This window comes from Mus musculus, chromosome 10 (assembly GCF_000001635.26).
Source record: "Mus musculus strain C57BL/6J chromosome 10, GRCm38.p6 C57BL/6J".
Classification (NCBI taxonomy): Eukaryota; Metazoa; Chordata; class Mammalia; order Rodentia; family Muridae; genus Mus; species Mus musculus.
The window spans coordinates 53,235,187-53,261,550 of record NC_000076.6 but is presented as its reverse complement, the minus strand read 5'-3'; the positions used below and the strand labels follow the sequence as shown (position 1 = coordinate 53,261,550).

The 26,364-nt window shown below is 40.4% G+C and overlaps 1 long non-coding RNA gene across 1 annotated transcript; it reads right to left on the bottom strand.

Moving 5' to 3' along the window:
- Positions 1-814: 814 nt before the first annotated feature.
- Gm36173 (predicted gene, 36173) lies at positions 815-26,364 on the bottom strand. Its single transcript, NR_152766.1, has 3 exons — positions 26,051-26,364; positions 7,632-7,882; positions 815-1,412 (listed from the first exon to the last, which is right to left on the bottom strand). It is a non-coding gene; the product is annotated as a predicted gene, 36173 (long non-coding RNA).

Here is a 26,364-nt window from a genome sequence, read left to right as displayed (position 1 = left end):
TCATCACCTAAAGATTCCACAACCTTTCTAAACAGTATGACCATCTGGAGATCAAGTGCTCAAACACATGAGCCTATAGGGACACATTTCACATCAAACCATAATAGCTGGCTGCTGAGGAAGCAGTCGTGGCTTGGCAGGGCAAAAACTGACAACTAAAATGTACCAAAGATATTTTCTTTGATTTGGTCTCAGGTTTATCTGAGGTCTGCATGTGAGGGTCAATGCCATGGAGACTGGTCCAAATGGATTTTCTATCCCTATGATGAAGAACGGGGCTGAAGGGTATACTCCCTTATCTATCTCTTCTCTTAATCTGTGATGTATAGATTGAGAAATTACTGCTATAACATAACTATTGCATTATCATCAAGCAGTTACTTATTTTTAGAGCCACACTTGTCTACCTTGACTTTGATGAGCTAATTTGCAGGGCAAGCCAAATTAATTTGCATTTTCTGTGGCTTTATCCCAGCTCTTCTCTTGAGTGAATAGGGCTGATATGAAAAATTTTCTAGCCAAAAGTCACCAAAATGGAGATGCTATAAAAACATGGTACATTTAATTGCCTTGAGCTGTCAATCCATCTCTGTAGGAATCAATGCCTTTATACAAGAGTGTTATGTTAGGAATGTATAATAGGAATATGTAAATTCAGTTACATTTAATCAACTGCTTAAGTTCAATTTTCAGTAAAAATTGAAGAGTTCTTTTCTAATTGAAAGTGATGAAATATTTTGTTTCATAAATCTGTGAAAGGATAATTCCCCCCCAAAGTAACTTTCTGACTCATATGAATATAAAATGAACATATGTCAAATATTTTATTTAATTCATTAATTGAATGAGGGATTTGGGAGTGCTGTTGCAACTGATGTAAAAAGAATAGAAAGGGTACATTTACAACTCACAAGTGTTGGGATGAATATTCATGGTGTTGCAAAAGTGGCTTTCCATGTGCAGCAAGGGTCACCAATTGAATCTCCACTAGATGCAATTTACAGTGTATTGCTAGGCAAGAATTGTTCATGATTAGTATTCCTCTTTCCATTACAAGACTTGTAAAGTAACTGAAAGCCTGTGGAAAGCTCAAACAATACACAATGTGCTCCAGTAATGTGTTGTTTCCTGTTGCAAATATTCAATGACTGTGTCCAAAAAGGACTGTACCATAGTAGAGTCTCAATGGAGGAAGTGGGTCAAAGGAGACAGGTTTTGAAGCTTTATAGCCTGTCCCCACTTCCTGTTCACTTTCTACTTCCTGAGTACACACATCCTTCCACACTTCTCTGGGCTTTTGTTTTCCTTTTGGCTCGAGGGCTGGATATTTATGGAGGCTTGTAGGCACAAGACACTTTTTTATATTTTCCTAGAACCCAGCCCAGATAATGTAATGCTTCCTCAGTAGACACCTAGAAATAAAAGAGAGAAAAGAATGTATAGAGGTTGGGATAACTGCAAAATCTAGTCAGTTAAAATATGTTGTGTAAAAGCAAATTCCTTTAGGAGATACAGCTTCACTTCACGTAGGAGATTTTGTCTTCTATATTTTGGAAATATGACTCCTTTATTTTCTCTCCTGCTTGTTGATTTTATACCCCTCCCCAAAAGGCAAGAAAAATGTCTCTCATCTTGTCTCTCATCTTTTAGGCTTTTCGTGCTGATATTGTTATGTTAACAGTGGACTGCCTTACTGATTTTACATCCATCCACACTTCCTGCTTATATATCTAGTAGGTTTGCAATGAAGGGGTAAACATTTTCTATCTATTAATGTACTATCATTAATATATTAACTAGTATTTGCTATTTTCATTGGAGTATTTCTTCACATAAATATAGATGTTTAGAAAAGATATCCTGAAGAGAACCCAGAATCAATAACTATTTTGAACGAAGGTGCTTTTTTTCTTTTTCCATTCCCAAAGTCGAAGACATTATTGCCTACAAAAACGTTTGTTGATTTTTCCAGGTTTCTTTATCATCACCATGCTGTCTGTGGATCTCTGGGTATTTTTCCTCTGTATAATAGGCCTCTAGAATTCACAACAAAAAAGTACAGGGGGTATAAATCAAGGCAAAACTTGCTGGGAAAGGTTTATTTACAATATTATCAATAAACATCCAAACTCCAAAACGTTATATGAGATATCCTAGAGTGAGGATTGTCTCCTTCCCCGATGTGCTGAAAACCAAGGGAGAGGACAATTGTGCCACCATTGTCCCCATTAGCTCCCCAGCTAAGTGCACAGATATATGTATGGAAGTGATAGACTAAAGGACAAGAAGGTAGTTTCTGACTCCTTTCTTCCTGAATGCCCTCACCTGGAAGATGTCCTCTCTGTACTAAGAAGAAATGCAGTGTTCTCATCAAGGACAAGAAGTTGAGAATGAGAGAACTTTTACAGACTAACCTCTTTGAGATAAATGTCTTCATTTAACCTACTCACAGAGTCTACTCTCCTGGTTGTCTCTATGCCCCACTTAGTATAAATCATTGAGGTTCTGCAAGTTCTTCAGGTCTATTATGTGCACAAGGACTCTTAAGTTTAAAAGAACCTAATGTATCATTCATTTGTATTCTTTTTCTCCTGTCTATCTGCCTTATATTACTTTAGGTCTCTGATCTGGCCAAAACATGATAGGGCTAGAGGAAAAAATCTTGTCTCTCATCTTTTAGGCTTTCCGTGCTGATATTATTATGTTAACAGGGTAGTGGACTATTTCCATTTGAACCCTTTTCTCCTTTTGAGTAAGTCTGCAAACTAGGAGTTAACGGTGTACATAGAGAGTGAATACTGCTTTGTAGCCACGCAGTTAGCTTGACCAGGTCTGTGGGTGTGAGCAGCTGTAGACACTTGGCCAGATCAGGCAGTTGGCCTCACAAACTTCTTGGAGACCGAGCCATAAGCTACACTGAACTGCATCTGTTGTCTCTGTGGGATCTATGGGTTTTTCTGTCTCAAGTTATAATCTGAGAATAACTTGGTGATTTGGAAAATTGAATTGAAATTGTTTTTTGTTCTTCCAGATTTAAATGAGTTGCTAGGCAACTTCCCAGAACTGCAAGAGATTTTTTTCTCTACCCCTATCATGTTCTAAGTCACTGAGAGTAATGGGAACAGGAATGCAGTTTCTCAAGGTGGTAGGGATTTACTCATGCTTTTTAAAAAATAAAAAAATATTTTCTTCCACTAGCCAGGAAAAAGCATACATTATTTTCTGTTCCCACTGACAATTATTTTTGAAGTATCTACGCTTATTTATTGTACAACAGTAATTTATCTCATTAAAAAGAATCTTTTGGCCTATACAATACAGCACACTTAAAGAGTATTTGAACAAGACTGTGTTTTTTTCAAAGGGAAGAAAAATATATTGAACATTTATCAATCTGGCTTCTAAATTATTATCCAAACAAAAGTATAATTGGACCAAGCATAAAATAGTGGAAACATAAAATAAAAATATTCAAATTTGTCAAATTTGGAAAGAAATCTTGTCTTAGTTTTCAAGACAAAAAAAAAAAATTCTGTAAGCAAGAACAGTCCTGGTAGTGAGAGAATGTGGGGAACAAGAAACTCAGGAGGGACCATTGCAATCTTGGAACCTAGAAAACACCAGGATGCTTTGACATCATAGCGATTGTAAAACTCCTGGTGGCAGAAACCCTTGATTTAAACTGGATTCCTCATAAATGTAAAACTCTAAATGATTCTTCTTGACAAACATTATGGCAGGAAATATACCTATGTCCACTCCTCACTCCCCTTTCCTCATTTTGGTGGAAGAAGGTACTTCAGCTTAAGCGGCATTTTTTTTTTTTTAGCAGAATTTGGCAAGTCAACAACAAAATGTTTAGTCTCTGAGATGTGGATGGCCCATTTGAGCCTCAAATACATGCAGTTCCACTAGTTTGTCTAAAGGGAAGGTACAATGCACCTGTGTTGACAGAGGTAACTGTCTACCATTGGGTCCAACGAATGAGTCAGCATGGAGTTGGTAATTGTTGCTAAACCAGTATTAATTGTAAGTAAAAGCCTAAGTGGACCACAAAGACATCAACCTCTTTGTGTACCATTAATCCCTAGTTTCCAGACCTATTCAAAGGGAGAGAAGAGTTCAAACAGAAGTGCTCCACTACCTTGTTAACATTTCACTACCAGCACAGAAAACAAGACAGGAGACAGGATTTTACCTTTTCACTTTATATCCAGGTCTGAGAACTAAGCTGATGCATGGTGTATTGACAATAATCACTTTGAGAGCTTATTGATGATGTCTAATTAGAAATAAATGTTTCTAAAAGTATAGATTGCAACTCTGTGTGTGTGTGTGTGTGTGTGTGTGTGTGTGTGTGTGTGTGAGAGAGAGAGAGAGAGAGAGAGAGAGAGGCAATATTTCTCTCTGAGAAAATGTGAACTCGGACTCCCAGTGCCTACATGTGTGCCTGATATACATGAAGTATTGGGAAATACTTCCTGAATGAGCAAATGTGTTCTGCATCATTAACAAAAAACTATAAATAATCAGACCTTCCCAGGAAGAACTATTACTATTGCGCAGAACTTTCCTAGTATTCTAGAATTAATGTCCACGGAGTTACTTATGTAATGTGAAGGTAAACCTTAACCTATACAAATGTGGTATTCAAGGGTCTACTCAGAGCACCTACAGCAGAATCTGCCTGTGAACAAGATCTCTGAGTGATGCAGGTGTGTTCTAGAGTTTAAAGTACTATAGTCATGGCTATAGTCTAACATGTCCCCAGACCTTAGTAGGCCCCGGGATCTCAGCACAACTAACTCCATTATGGAAGATCAATTCAGTCTATAGAATTCAGCATGTAGACAGTACCACCTGCCAGAACAAAAACAAAGTCCTAATCCATCAAAGTCCATAGTTCTGGGAAAGTCTTTAAATGTACTGACCTTGCTCTTTGGCTTCTGCAGTTCTGCTTCTGGCAAACTGTTCTTGTTTACTGAACTATGCTAACCCAGAATATGGGTTTTATGCTTAAAAGCTCATCCTGTGAAAGGCTTGGTATTACGCTGGGATCCCCAACACCCTGGCTAGTAGCCAGCAGCTAATTAAGATTTCATATTAGCTTAAATTCATGTCTGATCAGTCTTCTCTGGTGGATAACCCATACCAATAGCAGCAGCCAGCTCCAAACAGAAGCAAATACATCCATCCATGTGACCAGAGTAGGTGAAAGGGTCAACTCATCCATCAATGAAGACTTACTAGATATCTCTTTAGTGCCAGTCACCAATGCCACTCTCTGATGAGCCTTCAGTATGCCCATCTCTCTGCTATTGAGAGTTCTCACTATTTGTTACTGAGTGTTAGGGTTGTGTGGGGAATTTCAGTCGAGCTGAAGTCTGAACCCCGATGGTCATAATTCACCTTCATGACACAGTAGGTGTTCCTTCATGCTCCTGGAAATCTGGTCCCTGCCTAAGTTACAACCTCCCACAGCCCCCACAAGACAAACATGGTCAGTAGTCATGTAAGCAATGGCCCAAGCTTTTGACCTTCAGGCTAAACTTCTCCCCAATTACCTAGCCACAGTGAAGACCATAAAAAAGGATGCTCAGCCCCTACCTCGCTCTCTTACTCTTACTCCTTTGTTCTTTACTCTCATTTCGCTCACTTCTCTCTCCTCTTCCCTTTTTCTTTGTCTTCTCCTCTCCTCTCTCTTCTCTCTCTCTAGCCTCTCTCTCTCTCTCTCTCTCTCTCTCTCTCTCTCTCTCTCTCTCTCTCTCTCTCTCTCTCTCTCCCTTCTGTCTTTCCCCTGCATTTCTATAATAAAGCTCTTAAACCATAGAGAGTCTCTGCTCTATCAAGACCTGCTGTGCAGTCTGGTCAGTGTTGGGAACTTCTTCCCCTATTCCCTCTCTCCTACAACCCTGGGGCTTTAGCAAGGTAGCTTAGAGGTCCCCGGTTGGGGGCTGCCCCTTCTCCACCCCCCGCAGAGTGGAGTCAGAGGCTTAGATGCTCACCCGCAGTCTCCCCGCGTCCATCTGCCCAGAGCACAGGAACTGTAGCCGGACATGACATATTTTTCCTTCCCTTCTTTCCCAGGGCCTCCCTAGGGCCCCCACTTATTTTGTTCCCAACAGGGTTGGAAGGCATCTTAAAAATGAAAAGGTCCAAATCTTCTATTTTGCTAATGAGAAACCCACCATCTTGTATAGCGTGGGACCCATAGACCAGAAGAGAACTAAAATCCAGATCTTCCCCTCACTTGATGTTTACATCATTGTGATGCTATTCTTGCTTGTCAACTTGACTACTTTTAGAGTTAACTAAAACTCAAGTGGCTGAGTCTACCTCTGAGGGATTTCTCTTGACTGTATCACCTGAAGTTAGAAGACTTATCCTAAGTTGGGATCTTTTGAGTTGGGATGACACACTTTAGACCTGGACCACACCATCTCATGACAGCCTATATCGAGGACATGAAAGTAGGATCCACTTGATCTTTGCCTACTGTCCTCACTCTTGCTGGCAAGTTCATTCCTTTACCGATATTTAAGCCTACTTCTGTAGAATCTGGTGTATACTGAAGACCAGGAAGCTGTATTGACTAGATTTATGTCTAGTTGATACAAGCAAGAGAGAAAGCAGGGAACCTCAGTTGAGAAAATTGCCTTCATCATATCTGGTTGTAGGGTGTTTCTTTAATTAGTGATTGATGGAGGAAAGCCCATCCCACTGTGGGTGGGGCCAACCCTGGGCTGGTGATCCTAGGTTCTATGAGAAAGAAAGCTGAGCAAGCCATGAAGAGAAAGACAGCACACTTTCATGGCCTTTGCATCAGCTCCTGTCTCCAAGTTCATACCCTATTTAAGCTTCATTTAATGATGGAGTAAGATATAGAAGTAAAAGCTAAGCAACAACAACAACAACAACAAAAAACAAACAACCCCCAAAAAACCCTTTGCTCCCCAACTTATTTTTGGTAATGCTGTTTCATCACGGCAATCAAAACCATAACTAAGACACCAACTGAGACATCCAGCCTTGTGGCCTGAATCACTACTAGAATCTTGGAGACCAGATCCTGCCAGCCACCCTAATAAACCCAATTTTTACATGTATAGCTTTATTCTATCAGTCATGTTTTCCTGGAGGCTCCTGATTATACAGCCACAATGTATTCCTTCTCCAAATAAAAGAACTCAAGAAAGATGCCATAAGTTTAGTTCTATATGTGTGGGGGCATACATGTGAAGTGGAAAAGCTTGTCACCAAAAGACTGAAATTCAAGGGATGTATGTCACTCGAGAATGACTTGTTTACATGTGCTTTCTATTATAAAGTATCATTGAAAGAGAGGGTTGAAATGCAGGTCAAATTCTAATAGGAAGAAATGGATTGAAGGCAAAACATATTGGATTCAAGGTTTTCTCAGACACGTGGCAGAAATGGTTGTGTGTGAAGATAGTTATGTTCTGTTTGGTAGGACATGATATTAGACATCATTGTGTCATGGAAAAGTGCAAGTCTAAGCAAAGGATAGGGAAATTGCTAAATTTAGAAATAGCAAATCCTCTAAAGTTGTTTCTGCTTCAAAGCCAGATTTGTCTTACCTATGTGGCTCACAAGCTTTCAAGGAGACTTACCTTTTTCTTCCATTTGAATTGCTTTCCATCCCAATTGCTCCTCTACACATCGTTTTATGGTTTCCTGTGTTTGTTTAATGCACTTGAGGTGCAGCTCCCACTATGCTGCTCAAGCTGGTCTTGAACCTGTGAGCTCATGTAGTTACCTTACCTCAGCCTCTTGAATACCTAGGATCCATACCTAGGATGATGGGAATGCATCCTCGGGCTTCTGCTTTATCATCTATCTATCATTTCATTTGATCAAGTCTCTAAAACAGAGAAAACAGGCAAGGCTACTAGGTGACATTTGTTCTTAGTGACATTTTCTAGAAACCTTTGTACTAGTTTAACTGTGATAGTCACTGCTTTAGAGTCAGTTGGATGCATTTCTGCCTTGTAGTCAGCTCCCACACTGGCGTTTAATCTTTTTTCTCCACACTCAACGGTTCTCAGCCTTTTTAGTGTTTAGCCCTCAGACAGCTCTATCAGGGTTTCTCTGGGAAGCCAGATTTCACTTCCTACCTTTTTCTCATTTGCCCAAACACCCCAAACTCAGTGACCTACTTGGTCTTTCCCTTGGCTGTAATTCTGTGGCTGTTTCCTATGTGTCAGATCCTAAGCTGAGAAATGTCTCAGTACTGAAAGAATTGACTATCTCAATTCTAGAGGGAAAATACGCAGTCCAAGGTGCAATAGAATATAAATGCTGTAATAACTAATTACTGAGTTACATCAGTGCTGTTGAAAAAGAATAGGGGAAGGAAAAAGAGAAAGAAACAAAAAGTAAGGAGGGAGAGGGAGAGAATGAGTAATGGGGAAAATTTGGTGGTAGTGACTTCTCAGCTGATATTGCAGGGTATTGGGTTAGAGAAAGTCAGTGAATAAAAGAGAGTGGCTGGGTTCAAGAAATGTGAACACAAAGTTAGATATTTGTTACTCTTGATGCTATGAAATGCACAAGTTATCCCATGCTTTTGTGAACAACTTTAGTTCATAGGAAGAGTAGGTCTATCAATGATGGCTGTGTCATTAATCAGTTCATGTGATGTCATGGTGACAGTTGGGGAAAAGAAAAACTTATGAAGAAACAAGTAGTAAAATTCACCATGAATCTAACTCGTTTGGAGCAGAACCTGTGTTTTTTCTTCACTAAGCCATTGATGGTTATGGGATGGCTTTGATCTTTTCATTCCACTTCCATTTCTTTTTTTCTTTTCTTTTCTCTTTTTTCTTTTCTTTTCTTTCTTTTTTTTCAAGACAGGGTTTCTCCACTTCCATTTCTTTTTTTTTAATTTATTTTTTTTCTTTTTATTAGGTATTTTCTTCATTTACATTTCCAATGCTATCGCAAAAGGCCCCCATACCCCCCCCCCACTCCCCTACCCATCCACTCCCACTTCTTGGCCCTGGTGTTCCGCTGTACTAAGGCATATAAAGTTTGTAAGACCAAGGGGCCTCTCTTCCCAAGGATGGCCGATTAGGCCATCTTCTGCTACATATGCACCTATAGGGTTGCAGTTCCATTTAGCTCCTTGGGTACTTTCTCTAGCTCCTCCATTGGGGGCCCTGTGTTCCATCCAATAGCTGACTGTGAGCATTCACTTCTGTGTTTGCTAGGCACCAGCATAGCCTCATAAGAGACAGCAATATCAGGGTCCTTTCAGCAAAATCTTGCTAGTGTATGCAATGGTGTCAGCGTTTGGAGGCTGATTATGGGATGGATCCCCAGGTGTGGCAGTCTCTACATGGTCCATCCTTTTGTCTCAGCTCCAAACTTTGTCTCTGTAACTCCTTCCATGGGTGTTTTGTTCCCAATTCTAAGAAGGGGCAAAGCGTCCACACTTCGGTCTTTGTTCTTCTTGAGTTTCATGTGTTTTGCAAATTGTATCTTGTATCTTGGGTATTCTAAGTTTCTGTGCTAATATCCATTTATCAGTGAGTACATATCATGTGAGTTCTTTGGTGATTGGGTTACCTTACTCAGGATGATACCCTCCAGGCCCATCCATTTGCCTAGGAATTTCATAAATTCATTCTTTTTAATAGCTGAGTAGTACTCCATTGTGTAAATGTACTACAAAGAATTTTCACCTGAGGAATACCAAATGGCTGAGAAGCACCTGAAAAAATGTTCAACATCCTTAATCACCAGGGAAATGCAAATCAAAACAACCCTGAGATTCCATCTCACACCAGTCAGAATGGCTAAGATCAAAAATTCAGGTGACAGCAGATGCTGGCGAGGATGTGGAGAAAGAAAAACACTCCTCGTCGCAGAGCCTCTGGGGTGGTGCCATCTTCAGCTCCAGACAGCCGGCCACCTTCCTGGTGAGAGCACGGGGGTCTGCCCGGCCTGAGAGGTTTGTGTCACAGGCGCCGGCGGGAGCCTTCTTGGCTCCGGGACTCCGCGGAGGGCAGGCTGCACGGGTGACCGTGTGGAATACAGAGGCCAGCCGTTTCTGGTACAGGCGAGAGTCGCAGAGCTTCTGGGGCGGCACCATCTTCGGCTCCAGACAACCGGCCACCTTCCTGGCGAGGAGCCACAGTCTTCTGAGGCGGCGCCATCTTTGGCTCCAGACGGCCAGCCACCTTCCTGGCCAAAGCAACACAGCTTCTGGGAAAGATCCTGTTTTGGGCCTTCACCTTCAGCCAGGAGGAGGTCCAAACACCAGATAACTGTACACCTTCCCTGAAAGAGGAGAGCTTGCCTGCAGAGACTGCTCTGACCACTGAAACTCAGAGGAGAGAGCTTGTCTCCCACGCCTGCTGATTGAGGGTAACAAAATCAACAGAGGAACAATCTCTTAACAAAGACAACTATAACAACTAACTCCAGAGATTGCCAGATGGCAAAAGGTAAACGTAAGAATCCTACTAACAGAAACCAGGACCACTCACCATCATCAGAACCCAGAACGCCCACTTCGCCCAGTTCAGGACACCCTAACACACCTGAAAAGATAGACCTGGATTTAAAAGCATATCTCATGATGATGGTAGAGGACATAAAGAAGGAATTCAATAACTCACTTAAAGAGATACAGGAGAACACTGCTAAAGAGTTACAAGTCCTTAAAGAAAAACAGGAAAACACTGCTAAAGAGCTACAAGTCCTTAAAGAAAAACAGGAAAACACAACCAAACAGGTAGAAGTCCTTATAGAAAAACAGGAAAACACATCCAAACAGGTGATGGAAATGAACAAAACCATACTAGACCTAAAAAGGGAAGTAGACACAATAAAGAAAACCCAAAGTGAGGCAACGCTGGAGATAGAAACCCTAGGAAAGAAATCTGGAAACATAGATGCCAGCATCAGCAACAGAATACAAGAGATGGAAGAGAGAATCTCAGGTGCAGAAGACTCCATAGAGAACATCGGCACAACAATCAAAGAAAATGGAAAATGCAAAAAGATCCTAACTAAAAACATCCAGGAAATCCAGGACACAATGAGAAGACCAAACCTACGGATAATAGGAGTGGATGAGAATGAAGATTTTCAACTCAAAGGACCAGCAAACATCTTCAACAAAATTATTGAAGAAAACTTCCCAAATCTAAAGAAAGAGATGCCCATGAACATACAAGAAGCCTACAGAACTCCAAATAGACTGGACCAGAAAAGAAATTCCTCCCGACACATAATAATCAGAACATCACATGCACTAAATAAAGATAGAATACTAAAAGCAGTAAGGGAAAAAGGTCAAGTAACATATAAAGGCAAGCCTATCAGAATTACACCAGATTTTTCACCAGAGACTATGAAAGCCAGAAGAGCCTGGACAGATGTTATACAGACACTAAGAGAACACAAATGCCAGCCCAGGCTACTATACCCAGCCAAACTCTCAATTACCATAGATGGAGAAACCAAAGTATTCCACGACAAAACTAAATTCACCCATTATCTCTCCACGAATCCAGCCCTTCAAAGGATAATAACAGAAAAAAATCAATACAAGGACGGGAACCACGCCCTAGAAAAAACAAGAAGATAATCCCTCAACAAACCTAAAAGAAGACAGCCACAAGAACAGAATGCCAACTTTAACAACAAAAATAACAGGAAGCAACAATTACCTTTCCTTAATATCTCTTAATATCAATGGACTCAATTCCCCAATAAAAAGACATAGACTAACAAACTGGCTACACAAACAGGACCCAACATTCTGCTGCTTACAGGAAACCCATCTCAGGGAAAAACACAGACACTACCTCAGAGTGAAAGGCTGGAAAACAATTTTCCAAGCAAATGGTCTGAAGAAACAGGCTGGAGTAGCCATTCTAATATCAGATAAAATCGACTTCTAACCCAAAGTTATCAAAAAAGACAAGGAGGGAAACTTCATACTCATCAAAGGTAAAATCCTCCAAGAGGAACTCTCAATTCTGAATATCTACGCTCCAAATGCAAGGGCAGCCACATTCATTAAAGACACTTTAGTAAAGCTCAAAGCACACATTGCACCTCACACAATAATAGTGGGAGACTTCAACACACCACTTTCATCAATGGACAGATCGTGGAAACAGAAACTAAACAGGGACACAGTGAAACTAACAGAAGTTATGAAACAAATGGACCTGACAGATATCTACAGAATATTTTATCCTAAAACAAAAGGATATACCTTCTTCTCAGCACTTCACGGGACCTTCTCCAAAATTGACCATATAATTGGTCACAAAATAGGCCTCAACAGATACAAAAATATTGAAATTGTCCCATGTATCCTATCAGACCACCATGGCCTAAGACTGATCTTCAATAACAACATAAATAATGGAAAGCCAACATTCACGTGGAAACTGAACAACACTCTTCTCAATGATACCTTGGTCAAGGAAGGAATAAAGAAAGAAATTAAAGACTTTTTAGAGTTTAATGAAAATGAAGCCACAACGTACCCAAACCTTTGGGACACAATGAAAGCATTTCTAAGAGAGAAACTCATAGCTCTGAGTACCTCCAAGAAGAAACGGGAGAGAGCACATACTAGCAGCTTGACAACACATCTAAAAGCTCTAGAAAAAAAGGAAGCAAATTCACCCAAGAGGAGTAGACGGCAGGAAATAATCAAACTCAGGGGTGAAATTAACCAAGTGGAAACAGGAAGAACTATTCAAAGAATTAACCAAACGAGGAGTTGGTTCTTTGAGAAAATCAACAAGATAGATAAACCCTTAGCTGGACTCACTAAAGGGCAAAGGGACAAAATCCTAATCAACAAAATCAGAAATGAAAAGGGAGACATAACAACAGATCCTGAAGAAATCCAAAACACCATCAGATCCTTCTACAAAAGGCTATACTCAACAAAACTGGAAAACCTGGACAAAATGGACAAATTTCTGGAAAGATACCAGGTCCCAAAGTTGAATCAGGATCAAGTTGACCTTCTAAACAGTCCCATATCCCCTAAAGAAATAGAAGCAGTTATTAATAGTCTCCCAGCCAAAAAAAGCCCAGGACCAGACGGGTTTAGTGCAGAGTTCTATCAGACCTTCAAAGAGATCTAATTCCAGTTCTGCACAAACTATTTCACAAAATAGAAGTAGAAGGTACTCTACCCAACTCATTTTATGAAGCCACTATTACTCTGATACCTAAACCAATGAAAGATCCAACAAAGATAGAGAACTTCAGACCAATTTCTCTTATGAATATCGATGCAAAAATCCTTAATAAAATTCTCGCTAACCGAATCCAAGAACACATTAAAGCAATCATCCATCCTGACCAAGTAGGTTTTATTCCAGCGATGCAGGGATGGTTTAATATACGAAAATCCATCAATGTAATCCATTATATAAACAAACTCAAAGACAAAAACCACATGATCATCTCGTTAGATGCAGAAAAAGCATTTGACAAGATCCAACACCCATTCATGATAAAAGTTTTGGAAAGATCAGGAATTCAAGGCCCATACCTAAACATAATAAAAGCAATCTACAGCAAACCAGTAGCCAACATCAAAGTAAATGGAGAGAAGCTGGAAGCAATCCCACTAAAATCAGGGACTAGACAAGGCTGCCCACTTTCTCCCTACCTTTTCAACATAGTACTTGAAGTATTAGCCAGAGCAATTCGACAACAAAAGGAGATCAAGGGGATACAAATTGGAAAAGAGGAAGTCAAAATATCACTTTTTGCAGATGATATGATAGTATATATAAGTGACCCTAAAAATTCCACCAGAGAACTCCTAAACCTGATAAACAGCTTCAGTGAAGTAGCTGGATATAAAATTAACTCAAACAAGTCAATGGCCTTTCTCTACACAAAAAATAAACAGGCTGAGAAAGAAATTAGGGAAACAACACCCTTTTCAATAGTCACAAATAATATAAAATATCTCGGCGTGACTCTAACTAAGGAAGTGAAAGATCTGTATGATAAAAACTTCAAGTCTCTGAAGAAAGAAATTAAAGAAGATCTCAGAAGATGGAAAGATCTCCCATGCTCATGGATTGGCAGGATCAACATTGTAAAAATGGCTATCTTGCCAAAAGCAATCTACAGATTCAATGCAATCCCCATCAAAATTCCAACACAATTCTTCAACGAATTAGAAGGAGCAATTTGCAAATTCATCTGGAATAACAAAAAACCTAGGATAGCAAAAACTCTTCTCAAGGATAAAAGAACCTCTGGTGGAATCACCATGCCTGACCTAAAGCTTTACTACAGAGCAATTGTGATAAAAACTGCATGGTACTGGTATAGAGACAGACAAGTAGACCAATGGAATAGAATTGAAGACCCAGAAATGAACCCACACACCTATGGTCACTTGATCTTCGACAAGGGAGCTAAAACCATCCAGTGGAAGAAAGACAGCATTTTCAACAATTGGTGCTGGCACAACTGGTTGTTATCGTGTAGAAGAATGCGAATCGATCCATACTTATCTCCTTGTACTAAGGTCAAATCTAAGTGGATCAAGGAACTTCACATAAAACCAGAGACACTGAAACTTATAGAGGAGAAAGTGGGGAAAAGCCTTGAAGATATGGGCACAGGGGAAAAATTCCTGAACAGAACAGCAATGGCCTGTGCTGTAAGATCGAGAATTGACAAATGGGACCTAATGAAACTCCAAAGTTTCTGCAAGGCAAAAGACACCGTCAATAAGACAAAAAGACCACCAACAGATTGGGAAAGGATCTTTACTTATCCTAAATCAGATAGGGGACTAATATCCAACATATATAAAGAACTCAAGAAGGTGGACTTCAAAAAATCAAATAACCCCATTAAAAAATGGGGCTCAGAACTGAACAAAGAATTCTCACCTGAGGAATACCGAATGGCAGAGAAGCACCTGAAAAAATGTTCAACATCCTTAATCATCAGGGAAATGCAAATCAAAACAACCCTGAGATTCCACCTCACACCAGTCAGAATGGCTAAGATCAAAAATTCAGGTGACAGCAGATGCTGGTGTGGATGTGGAGAAAGAGGAACACTCCTCCATTGTTGGTGGGATTGCAGGCTTGTACAACCACTCTGGAAATCAGTCTGGCGGTTCCTCAGAAAACTGGATATAGTACTACCAGAGGATCCAGCAATACCTCTCCTGGGCATATATCCAGAAGATGCCCCAACTGGTAAGAAGGACACATGCTCCACTATGTTCATAGCAGCCTTATTTATAATAGCCAGAAGCTGGAAGGAACCCAGATGCCCCTCAACAGAGGAATGGATACAGAAAATGTGGTACATCTACACAATGGAGTACTACTCAGCTATTAAAAAGAATGAATTTATGAAATTCCTAGCCAAATGGATGGACCTGGAGGGCATCATCCTGAGTGAGGTAACACATTCACAAAGGAACTCACAATATGTACTCACTGATTAGTGGATATTAGCCCAAAACCTAGGATATCCAAGATATAAGATACAATTTCCTAAACACATGAAACTCAAGAAAAATGAAGACTGAAGTGTGGACACTATGCCCCTCCTTAGAAGTGGGAACAAAACCTCCTTGGAAGGAGGTACAGAGACAAAGTTTGGAGCTGAGATAAAAAGATGGACCATGTAGAGACTGCCATATCCGGGGATCCATCCCATAATCAGCTTCCAAATGCTGACACCATTGCATACACTAGCAAGATTATGCTGAAAGGACCCTGATATAGCTGTCTCTTGTCAGAGTATGCCTGGGCCTATCAAACATAGACGTGGATGCTCACAGTCGGCTATTGGATGGATCACATGGCCCCCATTGAAGGAGCTAGAGAAAGTACCCAAGAAGCTAAAGGGATCTGCAACCCTATTGGTGGAACAACATTATGAACTAACCAGTATCCCGGAGCTCTTGACTCTAGCTGCATATGTATCAAAAGATGGCCTAGTCGGCCATCACTGGAAAGAGAGGCCCATTGGACACGCAAACTTTATATGCCCCAGTACAGGGGAACGCCAGGGCCAAAAAAAAGGGGAGTGGGTGGGTAGGGGAGTGGGGGTGGGTGGCTATGGGGGACTTTTGGTATAGCATTGGAAATGTAAATGAGCTAAATACCTAATAAAAAATGGAAAAAAAAAACGTTATAAATGGAAAAAAAAAAAAAAAAAAAGAAAGAAAGAAAAACACTCCTCCATTGTTGGTGGGATTGCAAGCTTGTACAACCACTCTGGAAATCAGTCTGGTGGTTCCTCAGAAAATTGGACATAGTACTACCAGAGGATCCCGCAATACCTCTCCTGGGCATATATCCAGCAGATGTTCCAACCGGTAAGAAGGACACATGCTCCACTATGTTCATAGCAGCCTTATTTATAATAGCCAGAAGCTGGAAAGAACCCAGATGTCCACTTCCATTTCTAACAGAAATTATTATAATGGAACTTGCTGCAGGAAATATTTTTTAAAAATCTGCTAATTCTCCATGCTCCTGCTTCTCTCAACCCACCAACTCCCTATCAGCCAGACTGTGCTCCTGTGCTCCTGCCTCAGGCAACTCTCTCCAGCCCCTGCAGCTCCTGTGCTCCTCAGGCAACTCTCTCCAGCCCCTGCAGCGTCTGGCTTGTTTGTCCCTGAAGTTGTCTCTCCGCCATTGACGGTGCCACATTCCAGTGACCAAGTAAAGCAAATCTCTTGACCCTTATAAGTAATCAATCAGATTTATGTATCAATAAAATCACAATTTACAAGATGCCAATATACCAATTTCTGAACCAATTGATAATGACAAAAGCTTTATCCCAATTATTCTAACCTTATGATATCAAAACTACTTGTGGCTGGCTAAAGCTATGCTGGTTCATGTCTGCATCCATCTTGGCCTTCCTCTTCTCTCCCTCTCAGGCTCTCTGTCCCTGCAACTCTTAGCTCCACCTCCCTTTTCCCTGTCCAACCACAGGCCTTCTGCTGCCCTAATGTAATTGGACAGGGGAATCCTGCAACAGGAACTATATGCGTTCAGATTGCATGTATCACATGCTAATCCTATTCTTCTTAGGTACAACTTCAGATTCTGTGTTTCTTCTCCATACCAGATGAGCTCTTGCCACCATCTCCCAGTACAAGGATCCCTTCTGAGCTGCCTGCTGCTCTTATAAGGGCTGCAGCAGTGAGGCTTTGGGAGCACCTGGGAAGTCCCAAGTGTGCAAGCTCAGAGATACAGAGGCCCTGTCTTGAATGATAACTTCTATTCTTAGCAGAAGATGGCCTCCCGAGAGAAGCACATATCAATGCTTACAGGAATGTAAAATAAAGATGGGTCTCCAAAAATAAATAAAATAAAATGTAAAGATACTGTTTCTGAGAGCCTTGCTTTCTGGAGACTCCAGTTTAAGAGAAACAATATTTTACCAGATAACTGCATGGGATACAAAGCCCAAAATCATCAAAGTTTATTGCTCAAAGGCTTTTATGATCTTCATTCATGAATGTAGTTACATCCTTTGTATCTATACACATATTCTATTTTAAGTATTTATTTACTTATTTTTGCCTGTGTAGATGTCTGTGTGAGTGTATACTTATAGGACTAAGAATAGGGTGTCAGGTGGACTTGTCTAGCATTTTTTGGCTCTTCCTTTGAAGCACAGTCTCTTCCTAAACCTGGATCCCTCACATTCTTGGATAGACTGTAAGCCAGCAAAGCCCAGAGATCCCTTCAGCTCTGCCTCCTTGGAGGTCGACTTACAGGAATACATGGGATGCCTAACTTGTTTTATGGTTGCTGGGATCTAAAATTAAGTAAGTATTCTAAATTACTAACTGTGCCATTTCTCCAGCCTGGAATATTCAATTTTAAAACAGATATTCCTTTAATTGTTTCTGGAAAGTAATGAATTAAACATAGAAAATATTAAGATGCTTAAGCAGATTAAATAAAAAATAAATGTTTAGATAATTAGTAAATTATACATGGCTTGATTAATGTATATGGTGCTTTGTACTATGAATATATATATATATATTCTACTATGAACATTATCTATCTATCTATCTATCTATCTATCTATCTATCTATCTATCTATCTATCTATCTATCTATCTGTAGATTTCACAGAATAATGCCAGGCATTTGATGTGTCACCAGACTTTTTATCATGAAGTCAGATTCCTGAAGGGAGCAGTTTACACAGGAAGAAGTTATTTAAGCTCACAGTTTATCTATTATCAAATTATCTATTTAATAAGTCAATTATCAAATGCCTCTGTTGTGTCTGGACCAATAGTGAAACAAAAAGATTAAGACTGTAGTGAAGTGGAGCTGCTCAACTCACAGCAGCTCAGGAGAGGAGAGAGACAGAGAGAGAGGGGGAAGGGGGAGAGGGAGAGGGAGAAAGGGAGATAAGAGACACACACACAGATATATGAGAGGTGGTCAGGGCAAGAAACACCTTTTAAATACATGTCTTCAAAGACCTACTTGCTCCAACAAGATCCTATAGTCTAATTGTTTATTCAGTTGAAGTGGTTAATCCACCGATGAGAATATTATCTTATAATCCTGTTACCTCTAATGATTGGCCTCACCAACTGGGATCAAACCCTGACACATAATCCTTTTGTAGCACACATCCTTTGTGATCTTGTGGTCATTTCTCTAGAACACATTGTGTTTTCAACTGTGTTTCAGTAGAAATTGCTCCCTGAGTTCTCATCCCAAACCTTGAATATTTTCCCCTTGATAATTAATCTGCTTTTCTTATGGTTAGATTAAAAACTGGTCTGTGTTTTTTTAAGCCTATAACCTTCCTCACAGATATGTGATAAGCAAACCACTGTGTACCATTTTTAGAATATGTTTTAAGAGGATTGGGCATGTATTCAAGGTTAAATCTTAAAGTTAAATATCATTTTAACCTTTTTAGGAATACATGATGGCTTAGGTTTTACTATTTCAATGCTAATGCCACTTTAGGCTTTCTTTAAGCCCTGGAAATTGTCAAAGAAAGGAGACACTGTTTTTATTACTGAAAGCTTTGAAAATGTGTCAAAGGCAAGAGAGTTTCCATTTTATTCTTCATTTTAAAGCATTTGATGATGATGAGAGAGAGAGTAGGTACTGCTATTTTGGAGTGATCTTGAATGAGCCTGTGAATCCACATCATTTTATTTCTAGAGGAACTTAACACCCCCCTCCATAACCTCTTTACCACACAACTGCTAACTTTGTGTCTTTAAGTAAGAATCTTGTCCCTACATTCTCCTGAGAATGGCCAATCATGTGGAGTTTCACATAAGAACACTCTCCCAAGAATCATATTAGCCTGGGAAAGATAGCTATGGTCTAAGTCATTATGAGAAAGCATACTATGGAAGTTAGACTTCACAGTTAAGACACTGCTATTAGAAACTGCTGTTAGACTTCACAGAACTGCACTGATGGCTGCCAGCCCCTTGTGACTGCTCCATTTATCATCAGTCCATCTAGTTAGAGGCAGATGAAGTCATAGATAGGTGGTCCTAGGCAACTGACTTTCTAAATCTGTTTTCAGACAAACACAGCAGCATCATTATGCTGAAATATTGAGTGGATCATCCCTAGCTATACCAGGCAATATTGTATTCTTCTTCCTGCCTTCAAACTGGCTGTTTTTGATGTCTGTTTTAAATTCTGGCTCCTGTCAAAAAAACCTCAATCAGCTTGTGATCCGCAATGCCTCTGTTGCTCAGAAAATAGCAGGGAGCTCTGTTCCTAAAGGAAGAGATGGAATTGTGATTGTCAACTCTGGTTTACTACTTAGTAGAATTATTTTAGGCAATACCCTGGCTGATTTCATTCCTGGCCACAAATTTCATTTTCTGTGCCTGCTTTATTCTTAGCTGAGCCCCCACTGTTTTCTGCATCTATAGAAATGGAGGGTCTTTAAGTATTTTAGTTTCTTAGACTAAATTTGAATTTGTAGCTTGACACCAGAAAACATATTTTGTGGCTTTGCGTTTCTTTTTCCTGGAAATCATAAATCATGTTGTTGTTTTGTTTCTATTTTCTTGAAATTATATAAAGGAAATGTAAAACAGTAAAATGTAAAGTAAAAAAGAAAAAAAAGGAGAGAGGGGGGTTTTCATTGGATTTTTCAATACCATTAAATAGTTCCTATAGACACAGCTTTGGAAAGCAACTCTCGTCGTCTCTTTTATGCTTCAGAGCATACCAGTTTGAAAAGTCTCATTTTTAGTAGTTGGTAAAATAAGATAAATGTTTTCTAATTCTTTAGATCAAATGATGTGTTAGTTTTCATCAATGATGTGAAATCACCACTTAGTGGTGGAGGGTTGACTTTGTCCCATGTTTCAGAGGTTAAAGCTCACAGTCAGGTTGCTGCATTGGTAATATGGGGAGAGAGAGAAAGAGACAGAGACACACAGAGAGAGAGAGAGACAGAGAGAGAGAGAGAGAGAGAGAGAGAGAGAGAGAGAGAGAGAGAGAGAGAGAGAGAGAGAATGAGGATGAACCAGAGGGAGGGGAGGGAGTCTGGTCACAAGTTGGAGTCTTCAGAACCATGCTGTTAATCACCTACTTCCTCCCAGAAGGGTTCTCTTTTTTCTTTCTGAAATGTGTCAATTTATTTGTTATTTATGTTTTTCAAAACGTAAATCATTATTGAAGGATCTGTATTTAGATAAAAGATAGTAATTTTATCTGTTCAGTAATTTAAAGCTTTAAAAATTTTTTTATAAAAGCTACTCAAATTAGCCATTTGAGTTTTTCCTTGAATCAAGCATAGCATTTATCACTGATAAAATAAAATCAGTGATTCAACTGTAACTAACTGTTGTTTAAACACAGCATAGTCAAACAGTTATTGATGTTATAGTTCTAGCTTCCCCACACATTATACATCTCTCAGTCAGTATGGAATTATTTTCCTGTGCATAAAAATCAAAATCATTTTATTTTATTTCTTTCAATCTGGATCCTGTTGTATTCTAACAAGTTTTTTTTTTGAAGAACTAAATTTTTTTTGTTAGTTATTTTCTTCATTTACATTTCAAATGCTATCCCAAAAGTCCCCTATACCCTCCCCCTGCCCTGCTCCCCAACCACCCACTCCCACCTCCTGGCCCTGTCATTCCCCTGTACTGGGGCATATAATCTTTGCAAGACTAAGGGCCTCTCCTCCCATTGATGGCCTACTAGGTCATTCTCTGCTAATATGCAACTAGAGACACAAGCTCTGGGGGGTACAGGTTAGTTCATTATTGTTCCTTCTATGGGGTTGCAGACCCCTTTAGCTTCTTAGGTACTTTCTCTGGCTCCTTCATTGGGGGCCCTGTGTTCCATCCAATAGATGACTGTGAGCATCCACTTCTGTATTTGGCAGGCACTGGCATAGCCTCACAAGAGGGTCCTGCTCTGATGAGGTTTAAAGACACACTAACCTGTGAGTATAAAGATAAGAACATAGAGACCAGTTTATTAGTATGTTCATTAAACAGAACAATAGTACTGGGTTCTTCCCTGGAGTCCAAAAGTTAGATGGCTATTGGATCTTACATGTAATTTTAAAATGTATGTTTCCCCTTGCCTGGTCTCCTTGTTCGGTCCTGCAACCCCTCACGACTTAGCTCTGAGATTACACAGCCACTGGCTCCACTTCCATCCCTCCTATTCCTTCTGAGAACACCCAGAGCCACCTCTTGTGCTCCACAGACTGGCCACCCCAGTGGCTGGTCCTGCTTACTGCCAACAATCACGCCAGTCTCACCCAGTTTCCTTTAGCCTCATGAAAGGAAAACACTAGAGACGTTTATATTTTAAAACTGACCAGATAACTCAAAGGCTGGGTGAAGAATATCCTGCTCCATCCTCCTTGCCTGCGGTGGCCACGACCTATAGATGCGCTAAGAAACCTACATGTCTGCGACTTCTTATGCACCTGCTGCCTGGTCTTACTTCAATCTCCCTGTCCTGTTCCTGTACTGCCTGGAAATCCCACCTCCATATCTTCGCCCAGCGATTGGCTTCTGCTATCTTTATTAACCAATTAACAATTAGGGAAACTCCCCCTTCAATAGGACTTGAGGTTTTTTGTTTTTGTTTTAGGCTCAGTTATCAGTTCCCGGCCTAAATGTCCTATGGAAAGGGCTTTAAACCCAAGTAGAAAGTTGTTGGTTACTATCCTAACATTTGTACTATTATTACATTAGTGGGCCTATCTTGTCTTTGTTTTAGTGACAGTTGGGTACAATTGTTGGGAAATTCTCTTCTCTGGTAGTATATACAGAGCCTTTCTGTACAATGAAAGATAACTAGTAGGAAAAAAGCTTTCAGATTGGTACCAGCTTGATTTCACTATGTCATATGTTTCAAGTATGTGATATCTTCAGAAACAGGGGCTTCCATCAAATTCTTGAGGATAACTAAAAGCAATGGCAATAGCCCGTCGTGTTTTGAGAGGATCATATATGCATATATATACAAATTAAAAATAACACATGTGTGTATGTATGTATGTATGTATGTATGTATGCATGCATGTATGTATTTGAGGAAGCTTCTATAGAAATAGGTTTCCATATGGCTTTTTCAAAGGTTGTTAGTGTTATTTATTGATTGCTGTAGTCTTTCCCTCTACCAATTACCGTCCACAACATTTAACCCTTATTGGTACATTATTGTCCCACCCACATTTATATCTGTTAAATTGCTGGGGCATCTTAAAGGAACTGAAAACAGATAAAGAAACAGGATGTTGACCCACCAGAAACTCCTTTCTAGGATGGTTGAGAAAGGTTGAGCAAGATTATCTGTGACCATGTAGGAATCTTGCATTAGGGTTATTGGAAGCAGAAAACCCAGCCTGACCAGGGTCACAAATCCCTTCCAGTCAGTGCCAGCACCTGGTCACCTTGGGCACAGAGTCGGAGCAAACCCCCAAGGTCACTAGAGGACAGCTTGTGAGGAGACACCTATTCGGGCTCCAAACATCCGGGCACCTTCCCTGCCAGAGGAGAGGTGTCTGCCACGCCCGGGAGGGCTTTGCCAGAGCATCTGAGGGAGCCATCTTGGCTCCCGAATCCCTCCAAGACTAGTCTGCACATGTGAAAGTGTGGACTACAGAAGCTAACAGCTTCTGGGACAGGCCCTGTTTCAGGCCTTCATCTTCTGCCAGGAGGCAGGTTCGAATGCCAGATATCTGTGCACCTTCCCTGCAAGAGGAGAGCTTGCCTGCAGAGAGTGCTCTGACCACTAGAACTCAGGAGAGATCTAGTCTTCCAGGTCTGCTGATAGAGGCTAACAGAATCACGAGAGGAACAAGCTCTAACCAGAGACAACTATAAAAACTAACTCCAGTGATTACCAGATGGCGAAAGGCAAATGTAAGAATCATACTAACAGAAACCAAGACCACTCACCATCACCAGAACGCAGCACTTCCACCTCACCCAGCACTGGGCATGCCAAAACACCCAAAAAGTGAGACTCGGGTTTAAAAGCATATCTCATGATGATGATAGAGGACATCAAGAAAGACTTTACTAACTCACTTAAAGAAATACAGGAGAACACTGGTAAAGAGTTACAAGTCCTTAAAGAACAACAGGAAAACACAACCAAGCAGGTAGAAGTCCTTAAAGAAATACAGGAAAACACATCCAAACATGTGATGGAAATGAACAAAATCATATTAGACCTAAAAGGGAAGTAGACACAATAAAGAAAACCCAACAAGTCAATGGCCTTTCTCTAGACAAAAAATAAACAGGCTGAGTGAGAAATTAGGGAAACAACACCCTTCTCAATAGTCACAAATAATATAAAATACCTTGGTGTGACTTTAACTAAGGAAGTGAAAGATTTGTATGATAAGAACTTCAAGTCTCTGAAGAAAAAAATTAAACAAGATCTCAGAAGATGGAAAGATCTCCCATTTTCATGGATTGGCAGGATCAATATAGTAAAACTGGCTATCATGCCAAAAACAATCTACACATTCAGTGCAATCCCCATCAAAATTCCAACTCAATTCTTCAATGAATTAGAAAGGGCAATCTGCAAATTCATCTGGAATAACAAAAAACCTAGGATAGCAAAAACTCTTCTCAAGGATAGAAGAACCTCTGGTGGAATCACCATGCCTGACCTAAAGCTGTACTACATAGCAATTGTGATAAAAACTACATGGTACTGGTATAGCGACAGACAAGTAGACCAATGGAATAGAATTGAAGACCCAGAAATGAACCCACATGCCTATGGTCACTTGATCTTTGACAAGGGAGTTAAAACCATTCAGTGGAAAAAAGACAGCATTTTCAACAAATGGTGCTGGCACAATGGGCAATTATCATGTAGAAGAATGCGAATTCATACATTCTTATCTCCTTGTACTAAGGTCAAATGTAAGTGGATCAAGGAACTCCACATAAAACCAGAGACAGTCAAACTTATACATGAGAAAGTGTGGAAAAGCCTGGAAGATATGAGCACAGGGGGAAAATTCCTGAATAAAACAGCAATGGCTTGTGCTATAAGATCGAGAATCCACAAATGGGACCTCATAAAATTGCAAAGCTTCTTTAAGGCAAAAGACACCATCAATAAGACAAAAAGGCCACCAACAGATTGGGAAAGGATCTTTACCTATCCTAAACCAGATAGGGGACTAATATTCAATATATATAAAGAACTCAAGAAGGTGGACTCCAGAAAAATCAAATAACCCCATTAAAAAATGGGGCTCAGAGCTAAACAAAGAATTCTCACCTGAGGAATATTGAATGGCTGAGAAGCACCTGAAAAAATGTTCAGCATCCTTAATCATCAGGGAAATGCAAATCAAAACAACCCTGAAATTCCATCTCACACCAGTCAGAATGGCTAAGATCAAAAATTCAGGTGACAGCAGATGCTGGTGTGGATGCGGAGAAAGAGGAACACTCCTCCATTGTTGGTGGGATTGCAAGCTTGTACAACCACTCTAGAAATCAGTCTAGCAGTTCCTCAGAAAATAGGACATAGTACTATAGGAGGATCCCACAATACCTCTCCTTGGCATATATCCAGAAGATGTTCCAACTGGTAAGAAGGACACATGCTCCACTATGTTCATAGCAGCCTTATTTATAATAGCCAGAAGCTGGAAAGAACCCAGATGCCCCTCAACAGAGGAATGGATACAGAAAATGTGGTACATTTACACAATGGAGTACTACTCAGCTATTAAAAGGAATGAATTTATAAAATTCCTAGGCAAATGGATGGACCTGGAGGGCTTCATCCTGAATGAGGCAACCCAATCACGAAAGAACTCACATGATATTTACTCACTGATAAGTGCATGTTAGCCCAGAAACTTAGAATACCCAAGATATAAGATATAACTTGCAAAGCACATGAAACTGAAGAAGAATGAAGACCAAAGTGTGGACACTTTGCCCCTTCTTAGAATTGGGAACAAAACAGCCATGGATGGAGTTACAGAGACAAAGTTTGGAGCTGAGACAAAAAAGGATGGACCATCTAGAGATTGCCATACCTGGGGATCCATCCCATAATCAGCTTCCAAACGCTGACACCATTGCACACACCACCCATGCCAGAGATACATGACAGAAGCCATCTCATCCTAGTGTCTTTGCTAGCCTAGCTTGGATTCTGCCACGCTTGCAAAAAGAAATTGCCTTGCCAAGCAACTTTAATTTTGCTCATGTGTTCCTCTTTGTGATACTGAGATTATTCTGACTCCAGCAACAATGAACTCTTTCTCCCTTAAGATGGGTTTGTCAGGGGTTTTTATCACAGTGATGGGAAACTGGTATTGAAGAGGTCAGCTCGGGAACTGTAGAAAATTCCACTAGATCCCTCCCCTCCTGGAAGTGAAAGGTCATAAAGAACATAGGCACCCCTCCCCTCCGGAAGGGAGGGGCTAATTACATTCCACAGACCACAGGGAGGAGGGACTGACCACCGGAGCTCATAGACACATTCTGCCACTGTTGGCCACCTACCTCATTCCCTTATAGACCGATCAGTTTAAAAGTCACACTGTTCGGCCAATCACATTGTGCCTAATGACTGCTGAATGGAGAACTTTATAAAGGCTGGCAGGACAGGCTGTGTGTGGTCGTTCTCTCTCTCCATGTGCAGGGTGACTCCCAACATGTTGGAACAATAAATTCCTCTTGCTTTCTGCATCGATTCCCAGCTCTACATCATTCACTCAGGGAGTACCTGGTATGTTAAGGCTCACCAGAGTCTTACATTACCAAGAATTGAGGCTGTAAGTGTGGTAAGCCTGTGTGGTTGCCAGGCCTGTAGAACT